The following is a 14,067-nucleotide window of genomic DNA, read 5'->3' as shown; positions in this document are numbered from 1 at the left end:
TAATTTCTGTTCTTGTACATTTGCTGAGGAGTGCTTTACTTCCAATTATGTGGTCAATTTTGGAGTAAGTATGATGTGGTGCTGAGAAGAACGTATATTCTGTTGATTTGGGGTGGAGAGTTCTATAGATGTCTATTAGGTCTGCTTGCTGCAGAGATGAGTTCAATTCCTGGATATCCTTGTTAACTTTCTGTCTCGTTGATCTGTCTAATGTTGACAGTAAATGGTGCTGGGAAAATTGGCTAGCCATAAGTAGAAAGCTGAAACTGGATCCTTTCCTTACTCCTTATACGAAAATTAATTCAAGATGGATTAGAGACTTAAATGTTAGACCTAATACCATAAAAATCCTAGAGGAAAATCTAGGTAGTACCATTCAGGACATAGGCATGGGCAAAGACTTCATGTCTAAAACACCAAAAGCAACGGCAGCAAAAGCCAAAATTGACAAATGGGATCTCATTAAACTAAAGAGCTTCTGCACAGCAAAAGAAACTACCATCAGAGTGAACAGGCAACCTACAGAATGGGAGAAAATTTTTGCAATCTACTCATCTGACAAAGGGCTAATATCCAGAACCTACAAAGAACTCCAACAAATTTACAAGAAAAAAACAAACAACCCCATCAAAAAGTGGGCAAAGGATATGAATAGACATTTCTCAAAAGAAGACATTCATACAGCCAACAAACACATGAAAAAATGCTCATCATCACTGGCCATCAGAGAAATGCAAATCAAAACCACAATGAGATACCATCTCACACCAGTTAGAATGGCGATCATTCAAAAGTCAGGAAACAACAGGTGCTGGAGAGGATGTGGAGAAATAGGAACACTTTTACACTGTTGGTGGGATTGTAAACTAGTTCAACCATTATGGAAAACAGTATGGCGATTCCTCAAGGATCTAGAACTAGATGTACCATATGACCCAGCCATCCCATTACTGGGTATATACCCAAAGGATTATAAATTATGCTGCTATAAAGACACATGCACACGTATGTTTATTGCAGCACTATTCACAATAGCAAAGACTTGGAATCAACCCAAATGTCCATCAGTGACAGATTGGATTAAGAAAATGTGGCATATATACACCATGGAATACTATGCAGCCATAAAAAAGGATGAGTTTGTGTCCTTTGTAGGGACATGGATGCAGCTGGAATCCATCATTCTTAGCAAACTATCACAAGAACAGAAAACCAAACACCGCATGTTCTCACTCATAGGTGGGAACTGAACAATGAGATCACTTGGACTCGGGAAGGGGAACATCACACACCGGGGCCTATCATGGGGAGGGGGGCGGGGGGAGGGATTGCATTGGGAGTTATACCTGATGTAAATGACGAGTTGATGGGTGCAGCACACCAACAAGGCACAAGTATACATATGTAACAAACCTGCACGTTATGCACATGTACCCTACAACTTACAGTATAATAATAATAAATAAATTTAAAAAAAAAAAAAAAAAGAAAAAGATTTAGTTATACAAATATTTACATTTGCTTTTGTAATGCAAACTATATATTAAACAAAATCAAATGATAAAAAATAAAAAAAAATAAAAAAAAAAAAAAAAGAAAAGTGATATTTTAAAGGGAGAGACAAAATCAATAAATGTTTAGGCTAGACTAAGAAAAAAAGAGGCACCAAAAAAATACAATCAGAGATGAAAATGGATATACTACAACGATACAACAGAAATATAAAGGATCATCAGAGACCATTACAAATAATTATGCTCCAACAAACTGGAAAACCTAGAAGAAATGAATAAATTCCTGACACATAAAATTACCAGGAATAAACCATAAAGAAATAGAAAATCTGAACATTCCAGTAACGAGTAATAAGATTGAAGCAGTAATAGAAGTATCTCATCCAAGAAAAGCCCAAGACCTGATGGCTTCACAGCTGCTGAATTCTTCCAAATATTTTTAAATGAACTAATATTGATTCTATTCAATGTTTCCAAAAATTAAAGAGGAAGGCATACTTTGAAACTCATTCTACAAGCCCAGCATTACTCTAACACCAACACAAGGACACAACAGAAAAAGAAAACTACAAGCTCATCCCTGATGAACAAAGATGTCAAGATAGATCCTCAACAAAATACTAGTAAACTGGCCAGGCATGGTGGCTCACACCTATAATCCCAGCACTTTGGGAGGCCGAGGTGGCGGATCACCTGAGGTCAGGAGTTCAAGACCAGCCTGGCCAACATGGTAAAATCTCATCTCTATTAAATATACAAAAATTAGGAAGGCACGATGGCAGGCACCTATAATCCCAGTTACTCGGGAGGCTGAGGCAGGGAGAATTGCTTGAACCTGGGTGGTGGAGGGTACAGTGAGCTGAGATGGCGCCACTGAACTACAGAGCAAGACTCCGTCTCAAAAAAAAAAAAATTGTAAATTTAATTCAACAACGCATTAAAAAGATTATTCACCATGATCAAGTGGGATTCATCACAGGAATGCAAGAACGGTTCAATATATGAAAATTGATAAGCATAATACATGATGTTAACAGAATTAAGCACAAAAAACATTATCATTTCAATAGATGTTGAAAGGACATTCAGTAACATTCAACATGCCTTTACAATAAAATCTCCCAAAATATTAGGTATAGAAGGAAAATACCTCAACTCAATTAAACGCCATATATGACAAACTCACAGTTAACATCATACTGAGTGGAGAAAATCTAAAAGCTTTTCCTTTAAGAACCAGGAGAGAAATGATGTCTACTCTTAACACATTTTATTCAACCTAGTACTCAAAGTCCTAGACAGAGTAATTAGGCAAGAGAGAAATAAAGGGCATCCAAATTGGAAAGGAAAAAGTCAATCTGTCCTTGTCTGCAGACCACATAAACACCTATTTAGAAAAACCTAAAGAAACCAAAAAATGTTGCATAATACAAAATCAACATATCATACTCAGTATCATTTCCATATGTCAATAGTAAACAATCTGAAAAATAAATCAAGAAACAAATCACATAACAGCATCAAAAACATAAAATATTTATAAAAATTTATTTTAAAAATGTGAAAGATACATAAACTCTAAAAACTACAAAACAATGCTGAGAGAAATTACAGAGGCTTCCATAAATGGAGAGATGCCATGTTCCTAGATAAGACAAAATGTTAAAATATCCATTATTCCTAAATTCATCTATAGATTCAATGTAATCACAATTAAAATTCTAATACGTTTTTAATAAAAACTAAACCTTTGATAAATTTTATGTGGAAAATAATCAAAACAATCCTAGAGAAAAAGAACAACTGTAAAAGACTCATACTGTCCCATTTCAATATTACTATAAAGCTAAAGTAATCAGAAAGTATGATATTTGCATATGGGTACACAAAGAGAGTAACAGAAAAGAACACAGTCCAAAATCACAACCAAACATATTATAGCAAACTGATATTTTAGTAAGGTGCCAAGGAAATAACTTTTGTGAAAAAGTCTTTTCAACAAATGGTGCTAGAATATCTAGATATCTGTATTTTAAAAATCAATCTAAACTGTCGTATTTCACACACATAAAAAATGGGAGATAAATCATAGAACAAAATATAAAAGTAAAAATTATAAAACTTAGCATAGGCAAATAACTTGGTAATCTTCAAATAAACAAGGATTTCCTAGAGAAGACTATAAAAATACTAGTTGTGGAACACGAATTGGGAAATTATGTTTCATCAAAATTTTTAAATTGTCATCAAAAGATATCACTGAACGAGAAAAAAAAAACAAGTCATAACTTGGGGAATAATATCTGCAATACATATACCTGATAAAGAACTTCTATGTAGAATACATGAAGCATTCTTACATTATCAATTTAAAAAAGATAAACAGAAGGAGAGAAAATGAGCACTTGGAAAAAAAGATACAAAACAGGCCAATAATCACAGGAAAAAACGCTCAGTATCATTAGTAATAAAGAAACTGCAAGTAACCACAACAAAATACTAATTCACATGTACTAGAGAAGTTGAAATTTAAGACTGACAATGCTAAATGTTAATCAGAATGTGGAAAGACCAGAACTATCAAATACTGCTACTGGAAAGGCAAAATTATAACAAAACTCTGAAAGACAATTTGTTCATTTCCTTCTTTTTTCTACTGTGGTCAAAAACACAAAACATAGAATTTATCACCTTAAAACATTTTAACAGTGGTATAAACTATCAGAACACTGTTTTTAACATTTCTCTGATCTTTTATCTTGAAAACTGAAATTCTAGTTCCACTGAACAACAAATCCTGTATGTTCTCTCCTCCCAGATCCTGGCAACCAACATTTTACTAAGAGTTTGACTACTCAAAGAGGGATCATGCAGTATTTGTCTTTGTGTGATAAGCTTATTTCATTTAACACAGTATTCTCAAGGTTCATCATGTTGTAGGATATACAGGATTTCCTTTTTTTGTAAGGCTGAATAATATTTTATTGTATGTGTATACCACATTCTCTTTACACATTCATCTGTTGATAGACACTTAAGGTAATTTCCACCTCTTGGCTACTGTGAATACTACAATCATGATTACACAAATATCCCTTTAAGATCCTGTTTTCAATTCTTTTGAATAGAGACCTAGACGTGGGATTGTTAGATCATACAGTAACAATTTTGAGAAGAACCTCCAAACTGTTTTCCAAAGTGTCTACACCATTTTACATTCCATAAATAGTGCTCAAGAGCTGCAATTTTTCCACATCCTCGCCAACACCTGTTATTTTGTTTTTCTTCTTTTAATAGTGACCAAATGGTGTAAGATAATTCATTTACTATTATGGTTTTGATTTGCATTTCCATAATGATTAGGGATGTTGTGCATCTTTTCCTATCACTCTTGGCCATCTGTATAACTTCCGTCGAGATATGTCATTACAATATTTTGCACATTTTTAAATACTTTTCTTTTTCCTGTTGTTGAGTAGTATGAGTTCTTTATATATGATGGATGCTAACTCCTAATCAGATATATGGCTTGCAAATATTTTCACCCATTCTATAGGGTACTTTTTCACTCTGGTGATTGCTCCTTTGCTGGGCAGCTTTTTAGTCTGATACACTCCCACTCACTATTTTTGTTATTTTTGTCTGAGCTTTTGGTATCATATCAAAGAAATCATAGTCAAATCTAAGAAGCTTTTCCCTTACATATGCTTCTAGGAGTTTTGTCGTTTCAGGTCTTTAATCCATTTTGAGTTTTTACATGTAGGGCAAGGTTAAGGGAACACCTTCATCCTTTAGCATGTGGCTATCCTGTCTTCCCAATACCATTTGCTGAAGAGATTATTCTTTCCCATTTTGTAGCCTTGATACAAACCCATGCAGATTATTTGAGTACACATATGAGAACTTCTCGGTTCTCTACTCTGTTCCACTAAGTCTACACTTCTATCTTTATGCCAGCACCATACAGTTAATTACTGTAGCTTTGTAATAGGTTCTGAAATCAGGAAGGGTGAAGTGCAAAGAAACATCATTGGGATTTTGGTAAGAATTGCACTGAATCTGTAAATTGTTCTGGGGAGTATGGCTGTCTTTACAATATTAGGTCACTTCATGAACATAGTATGTGTTTCCATTTATTTGTGACTTTTCGTGTGTGTGTGTGTGCACGCGTGTGTGTGATGGGGTCTTGCTCTGTTGCCTAGGCTGGAGTACAATGGCACAATCACAGCTCACTACAGCTTTGATCTCCTGGGCTCACATGATCTTCCCACTTCAGCCTCTGGAGTAGCTGGGACCACAAGTATGCACCACCACGCACAGATATTTTTATTCGTGATATTTTATTGCAAAGTACAATAGAGATTGCATTCCTGTTCATTAAGTAAAAATATGGCAAGGCAGGAGAACACCCCTATCAACCCACCCCTGCTGAGAGGTGACAACGTGCTAGCAGCCCTCACTCGCTCTCAACACCTCCTCAGGCCACAGCGTCTACTCTGGCCAAACTTGAGGAGTCCTTCAGTCTGCCACCGCACTGTGGGAGTCCCTCTCTGGGCTGGCCGAGGCCAAAGCCGGCTCCCTCTGCTTGCAGGGAGGTATGGAGGGAGAAGCGCGGGCGGGAACTGGGGCGGCGCATGGTGCACGCAGCCGGAACCCACACTTGGAGCAGCTGGCCAGTGCTGCTGGCCCCAGGCAATAAGGGGCTTAGCAACTGGGCCAGCAGCTGCTGAGGGTGTGCTGGGTCTCCCAGCATTGTCGGCCCACCCGGAGCTGTGCTTGAATTCTCACCGGGCCTCAGCCACCTCCCGACTGAGCAGGGCTTGGCACCTGCAGCCCACCATGCGTGAGCCCGAGTCCACCCCCAACCCCCACCCTCCCCACCCCCTGGGCTCCCGCACGGCCGGAGCCTCCCCAACAGCCACCGCTCCCTGCTCCAGGGCGCCTGGTCCCATCAACTGCACAAGGGCTGAGGAGTGCAGGCACACGGCGTGGGACTGACGGAAAGCTCTACCGGCAGCCCTGGTACAGGATTCACTAGGCAAAGACAGCTGGGCTCCTCAGTCGGGTTGGGACTTGGAGAACTTTTATGTCTAGCTAAAGGATTGTAAATACACCAATCAGTGCTCTGTGTCTAGCTCAAGGTTTGTAAACACACCAATCAGCACTCTGTGTCTAGCTCAAGGTTTGTAAATGCATCAATCAGTGATCTGTGTCTAGCTAATCTGGTGGGCACTTGGAGAACTTTTATGTTTAGCTAAAGGATTGTAAACACACCAATCAGCACTCTGTGACCAACTAAAGGTTTATAAATGCACTAATCAGCACCCTGTCAAAACAGACCAATCAGTTCTCTGTAAAATGGGCCAATCAGCAGGATGTGGGTGGGGTCAGATAATGGAATAAAAGCAGGCTGCCCAAACCAGCTGGGGCAACTCACTTGGGTCCCCTTCCACGCTAGAAGCTTTGTTCTTTCGCTCTTTGCAATAAATCTTGCTGCTGCTCACTCTTTGGGTCCACATTGCCTTTATGAGCTGTAACACTTACCGCAAAGGTCTGCAGCTTCACTCCTGAAGCCAGCAAGACCACAAACCCACAAGAAGGAAGAAACTCTGGACACGTCTGCACATCTCAAGGAACAAACTCCAGACACACCATCTTTAAGAACCGTAACACTCACCATAAGAATCTGCGGCTTCATTCTTTAAGTCAGTGAGACCAAGAACCCACCAATTCCGGACACACTGCCAGGAATGTCAGGCAGCCATCAGGTGATGGGTTTGGCAGTTATCACACTGCCTCTTTAAAAATAATTTGCAGCCCACACCAGGGAAAGGCAATTTCCTGATGGTCCACAGTTGTCACACTAAAGTAATCACTGGTCACAGGTACCAGGAAGTGGCAATTTCCCAAACAGATAAAAACACTTGAAATTGGTAACTAGCTTCCAATAAAATATCAGGAAATAATCAAGTGAGCTCGAGGATGAGCATTAAGAGACAAAATGACAGAGTATGACCTTCCAGTGGAATGCCCCCAGAAAAGTGAAGAAAGTCTCAGATGGGCATGTGTACAACTTCCTAAACACACTGCGTGTGCTTACTTCCCAAGTGTAAGGAGGGCACCGTGCACGCAGGGCAGCCCACCCAAAGGGAAGAATCATGGGAAGAGTGATGCAAGCCGCCAGAAGTGGACCAGTACATAAAATCATAGGATCAAGGTTAAACAGGGCACTTGACCTCCAAAGTGCCCACTTGGGTCTCTTCCAGTGTACTTTCTTTTATTTCCTGCTCTAAAGCTTTTTAATAAACTTCCATGACTGCTCTGAAACCTACCTCAGTCTCTTTTACTGCCTTGCGCTTCTCAGTCAAATTCTTTCTTGAGGAGGCAAGAAGTGAGGTTTCTGCAGAACCATCAGTAATTCAGCTATTTGCTGCCTCCAACAGTTTGAAATATTTTTAGAATATAGGTTAAGGCTGCTCCAAAATGTTTTTACTATATACGTAATTACAGTTAATGCAATTAATACACGCTCAGGAACAGAAAACTGAACACTACAAAATAATATGTATAGAGAGAGAGGAGAATAAAAATAATTCCTAATCCCATGAGTGAGAGATAACCATAACATTCTGTTGAACATGCTTCCTTTTTTGGACCAGAATTAATAACATACATTATTATATCCTGATTAGTTATGTTTAGTATACAATATCCATTTTCTGTATTACTAAACAAATTTTATTACTATTCACCCTTAATTTTAATTTAAATGTTTATAAATTTTGTGTGTAAGTTTCTACCGCTTAAAAAAATACTGTTTTATTACATAATCCATACTCATTGCAAGTGAAATGAAATATTTAAGAAAAATTACTACCTTTCTATTAACATTTCAGTCTATATCCTATGAGAATTATAGTCATTGATAAATATATTTTTCTAAAGAATGGGATATTTATCTAACATATATGCTAATTTTAGTTATCTTTTTCATGCAAAAGATATGAACAATTTTTCAAGTTCATAAGGATATACTATCATCATTTTAAATGGTTACATAGTATTCAATTGCATCAATGTGTTATTATATATTAATTAATCCCCTATTTGGGACATTTAAGTTGTTTTCATTTCTTGCTACTATAACAAATGCTGCCATGAATGGTCTTAAATATACATTATTGGAGAAGGCCGAGCAAGTTGGCCAAGTAGAGCCTTCCAGCGATCATCCTCCCCACAGGAACACCATATTAAACAACTGTCCATGCACCTTCCTAGGAACCATAAAATTAGTTGAGTGATCACAGTACCTGGTTTGAGCATAATATCAAGGAAAGTGGCATTCAAAAGGGTAGGAAAGACAGTCTTGCATTGCCTCTACCATCCCTCCCCTCAACCCCGGACAGCACAGCACAGAAAGAGAATCTGTGGGTTTGTGGGAGAAAGAGTGAAGTGAGTATAGAACTCTGCTTTGAAACTGAGAACTGCTCTGTCATGGCACAGGACAGAATTCCACTAGCACCCAGAGAAAGAGCATTTACACCAGCCCTGAGGCAGAGCAGAATTCTTCAGCTCAGGAGGAATAACTCGAATCCAGGTGGCTTCACTATAGGCTGGCTGAAGTGACCTGGGGCACTAAATAAATGGTGAGTGGCAGTCAGGCCACAAGCACTGCAGTCCTAGGGCAAGCCCTGGTGCTACATACACTCTTCTCAGCGGTCAGTTGACCTGGGGTATGACCCAGTGTAACACCAGCTATGGTGGCCAATAGAGTGTCTGTGTCATCCCTCCACCACTTCCAGGCAGTGTAACTCCAGCAAAGACTCCTTCCACTTAGAGGAAGGAAAGGGAGGAATACAGAGGGCTGTATCTTAAAACTTAGGTACCAGCTCAGCCACAGTAAAACAAAAAAACAGGCAGATTCCTGAAGCCCAAGAATATACATCTTTCATCAGGGACAGCATTTCTAGACCCACCCTTAGCCAGAAGGGAAGCTGTTGCCCTGATGAGACAGACCCAGTCCCTAGCAGAATTCACAATTTGCTCACTAAAGTGGTCCTGGGCCATGAATAAATAGCAGCAGCAGCCAGGCAGCAGTGGCCACAGGTGTTAGGCAAGCCCCAGTACTGGGCTGCTCTGCAAGGCTTGAGGTGCAACTCTGCACAGTGCCAGCTATGGTGACCATGACAGTGTCCATGTCACTGTTTCCCCAACTCCAGGGAGCATTACACAGAAAGAGACCCTTTGTAATTAAGAGAAAGAGAGGGAAGAGCATGAAAGACTTTGTCTGGTAACCTAGGGAATTCTCCTTTATCTTAATAAAGTACATCATAGCAGTGTACTAAGGAGTCTCCAAGAGTCATAGTATTCCTGGGCTTAGGGATCCCACTAGCGCTGAAATAGTATAGTGACCATAGGCTTAGGTTACAACATTCAATCCCTTTTGACTTCATGAAAAGCCTTCTCAAGAAGGATGGTACAAATAAGCCCAGATTGAGAAGATTAAAATAAATAATTAACTCTTTAATGTCCAGACATTAAAGAACATCTACAAGCACCAAGAACATCCAGGAAAACATGACCTCAAGAAACTAAAAAAGGCACCACTGACCACTCTGGAAGTGAAGGAGATATATGACCTTTCAGACAGGAAATACAAAGGAGCTATTTTGAGGAAGCTCAAAGAACTTCAAGATAACACAGAGAAGGAATTCAGAATTCTATCGAGAAATGTAAGAGAGGCTGAAATAATAAGGGAAAGTCAAACAAACTCTAGAACTGAAAAATTCAACCTACAAACTGAAAAATTCATCAGAGTATCTTAACAGCAGAATTGGTCCAGCAGAAGGAAGAACCGAGCTAAGACAGGCTATATGAAAATACATAGAGAAAAAAAGAATCTGAAAAAAATGAAGCATACCCACAAGATCTAGAAAACAGTGTCATAAGGGCAAATCTATGATTTACTGGCCTTAAAGAGAACATAAAGAGAGAGACTGGGTTAAAAGTTTATTCAAAGAAATAACAACAGAGAACTCTTCAAACCCAGAAAAAAACATGAATATCCAGGTACAAGAAGGTTGAAAAACACCAAGAATATTCAATCCAAATAAGATGACCAAAGGCATGTAAATCAAACTCTCAAAGGTCAAGGATAAATAAAGAATCCTAAAAGATGCAAAAAGAAGAAGGAGAAGGAGGAGGAGGAGGAGAGGGGGGAGGAGGAGGAGAGGGGGGAGGAGAAGGAGAAGGAGGAAGAGGAGGAGGAAGAGAAGGAGCAGTAGCAGCAGCAGCAGCAGCAGCAAATAACACAAAGGAGCTCTGATACATTTGGCAGCACACATCTGAGCAGAAACCTTACAGGCCAGGAGGGAGTGGGATCATTCATACATTCAAAGTGCTGAAGGAAAAAAAATGTCTTCCAACCTAAAATACCATATCCGGCAAATTTATCTGTTAACTCTGAAGGAGAAATAAAGTCTTGGCCAGACAAACAAAAGCTAAGGGATTTCATCAATACGAGACAAGTCTTACTAGAAATCCTTAAGGGAGTTTTTCAATCTGAAAGAAAAGCATGTTAATGAGCAATAAGAAATCATCTGAAAGTATAAAACTCATTGACACTAAGTACACAGACAACTACAGAATAACACTGCAACTGTGGTGTACAAACCACTCATATCTTTAGTAAGATGACTAAAACACAAGTCAACAAAAAATAACTGATAAACAAATGTAGTAAAGCTTCAAGATACAAAACGAACATACAAAAATCAATAGTGTTTCTATTTGAACAATTTGAGAAAGAAAACAAGAAAAGTAATCCCATATAATCACAAATAAAATAAAATACCTAAGAATAAACTTAATCAAGGAAATAAAAGATGTCTACAAGGGAAACTGTAAAACACTGACAAAAGAAATTGAAGAAGACACAAAACAATGAAAAGATGCTCCATGTTCATGGATTGGAATAATCAATATTGCTAAAATGTCCACACTACAAAAAGCAATCTGCAAATTAAAAGCAAACCAATAACTTTCTTCAAAATACCAGTAACTTTCTTCACAGAAATAGAAAAAATAATCCCAAAATGTATTACTATATGGAACCACAAAAGACCCAGAATAGCCAAAGCAATCCTAAGCAGAAAAGAACAAAGCTGAAGACATCACATTATTTGACTTCAAATTTAACACAGATATAAACCCACACATTCATAGTAAATTCATTTTTTACAAATGTGCCAAAAATATCTATTGGGGGAAAAAGTCACTTTGATAAATGGTGCCGAGAAAACTGGATATCCATATGCAGAGGAATGAAACTAGACCCCTATCTCTCAGCATATAGAAAAACCAATTTAAAATGGATTAAAGACTTCAATCTAAGATGTGAAACTATAAAATTACTAGAAAAAAACAGTGGGGAAACAATCCATGGCACTGGTCTGAGCAAAGATTTCTTATATAAGACCTCAAAAGCATAGGGAAACCAAAGCAAAAAATGTACAAATGGGATCACATCAAGCTAAAAGGCTTCTGCACAGCAAAGGGAATGATCAACAAAGGGAAGAGACAATCCATCGAACAGGAGAAAATATTTGCAAGCTACCCATTTGACAAAGAAATAATAACCAGAACACATAAGGAGCTCAAACAACTCAATAGGGAAAAAACTAATAATCCCATTAAAAATGGGCAAAAGATCTGAACAGACATTTCTCAAAAGACAACATTAAGAAATGCTCAACAGCACTTATTATCATTGAAATACAAATTAAAACTACAATGAGATACTATTTCACTCCAGTTAAAATGGCTTTTATCCAAAAGAGAGGGAATAACAAATGCTGGCAAATACGTAAAGAAATAGATAAACAAAACATGGTACATACACAAAATAGATTATTATTCAGCCATAAAAAAAATGAAATATTGACTGGGGGACATTATGTTAAGTCAAATTAACCATGCACAGTAGGCTAAATATGTGGGAACTAAAAACAAAACAAAGACTGAACTCATGGAGATACAGTGCCAAATAATGTTTCTTTACCAGAGGCTGGGAAGGGAAATACAGGAATGGCTAATGGGTATAAAACACAGACAGAAAGAGTAAGATCTACTATTCAGTATCCCAACAGGGTGGCTACAGTTAACAATAATTTATTGTATATTTCAAAAAAAGCACAGGAGTGGAACTGGAATGTTCCTAATGCAAAGAAGTGATAAATGCTGGATGTGATGGATACCCCAATTATCCTGATTTGAACATTACACATTGTATGCTTATATCAAAATATCACATGCACCCCATAAATACGTACAACTATCACATATTCATAATTTTTAAATATTAAAAACTTGTTAAAATTTTTAAATATAGGTTGTCACAAATTTGATTATCACTTTAGAATAACTTCTTAGGAGTTGAATTCCTAGCCAAAGAAGACCCATCTTATTATATTTTTAATTGTGCAGATATGTATATTTTCAAAGCTTTTACAGTGCCTAATGCAAAGTCTAAAAAAGTTCACAAAGGAAAAGAAGAATCAAGTTCCACAGTCTCGAGGAAAGGCTCTAGAAATACACAATTAATAACAATTTTTGTGTGCAGGTACCACAACCTGGTCAAAGGGTAAACCTCTGCAACAACAATAATAATAAAACAATAGCAGTCAGGCATGATGGCTCACACCTGTAATCCCCAGCACTCTGGGAGGCTAAGGCAGGCAGATCGCTTGAGCTCAGGAGTTCATGACTGGCCAGGGCTACATAGCAAAACCATGCTTCTACCAAAAGTACAACAAATTAGCTGGGTGTGGTGGTGCATGCCTGTGTCCCAGCTATTCGGGAGGCTGAAGTGGGAGGCAGAGGCGGCAGTGAGCCAAGATTGTCACTGCACTCTAGCCTGGATGAAGAGTGAAATCCCACGTCAAAAATAAATAAATAAAAATAAAGTAAAAAATAAAACTATGGCAAGTCTGACAATGCCTAAGGGAAATCAAAGAACAATCAAGTAATTCTTTCTTAAGAAAGCTAGACTGAGTTAAAGGAAGACAAATGTAGAGAAGAAATACCAGATTTAAGAAAACAAATCAAAGATCTAGAAGTAGGTTATCAAAGTATTCCCAGAACGTAGCCCATTTACAATTCTTCCTTGACCATGAGTTTATTAAGGAAAAGTATATGTTATAAAGAAAAAAAAAAAATAGGGCTTGTGAACTTAGTAATCACTAAGTCTTTGATATGTCTGACAGGAGAAAACCATTGAGTTAACTACTATAGACACTAGGCAACTTACAGAAACATCTAGAATACAGATCTTCTGGTTCTCATTCTACTGTCTGTCCTCCATATTTTCCCCATTATACAATGTAAAAATGTGAGTTACATGTCAAGTAGTTCAAATCCCAACTTGTATTTAAAAATCAAATAGTAGCCATTAAAAATATTCATCATCTATACATACAGGTAGTGAAATATTCTATTTTTTTAAAGAAACAGTAGTAGTACCATAACTGCAAGAAAGATAATCAACAAAATTCTT

At 37.8% G+C, this 14,067-nt stretch overlaps 1 protein-coding gene across 8 annotated transcripts in view; it reads right to left on the bottom strand.

The window, feature by feature from the left end:
* Window positions 1–14,067, bottom strand: part of SNX13 (sorting nexin 13) — a 164,156-nt gene that overhangs the window by 74,125 nt on the left and 75,964 nt on the right. The gene's annotated exons all lie outside the window — the stretch shown is intronic.

Source organism: Theropithecus gelada, chromosome 3 (genome assembly GCF_003255815.1).
Source record: "Theropithecus gelada isolate Dixy chromosome 3, Tgel_1.0, whole genome shotgun sequence".
In the NCBI taxonomy this organism is placed as follows: Eukaryota; Metazoa; Chordata; class Mammalia; order Primates; family Cercopithecidae; genus Theropithecus; species Theropithecus gelada.
The sequence above is the reverse complement of the archived record's forward strand: the minus strand, read 5'-3'. Positions and strand labels throughout refer to the sequence as shown.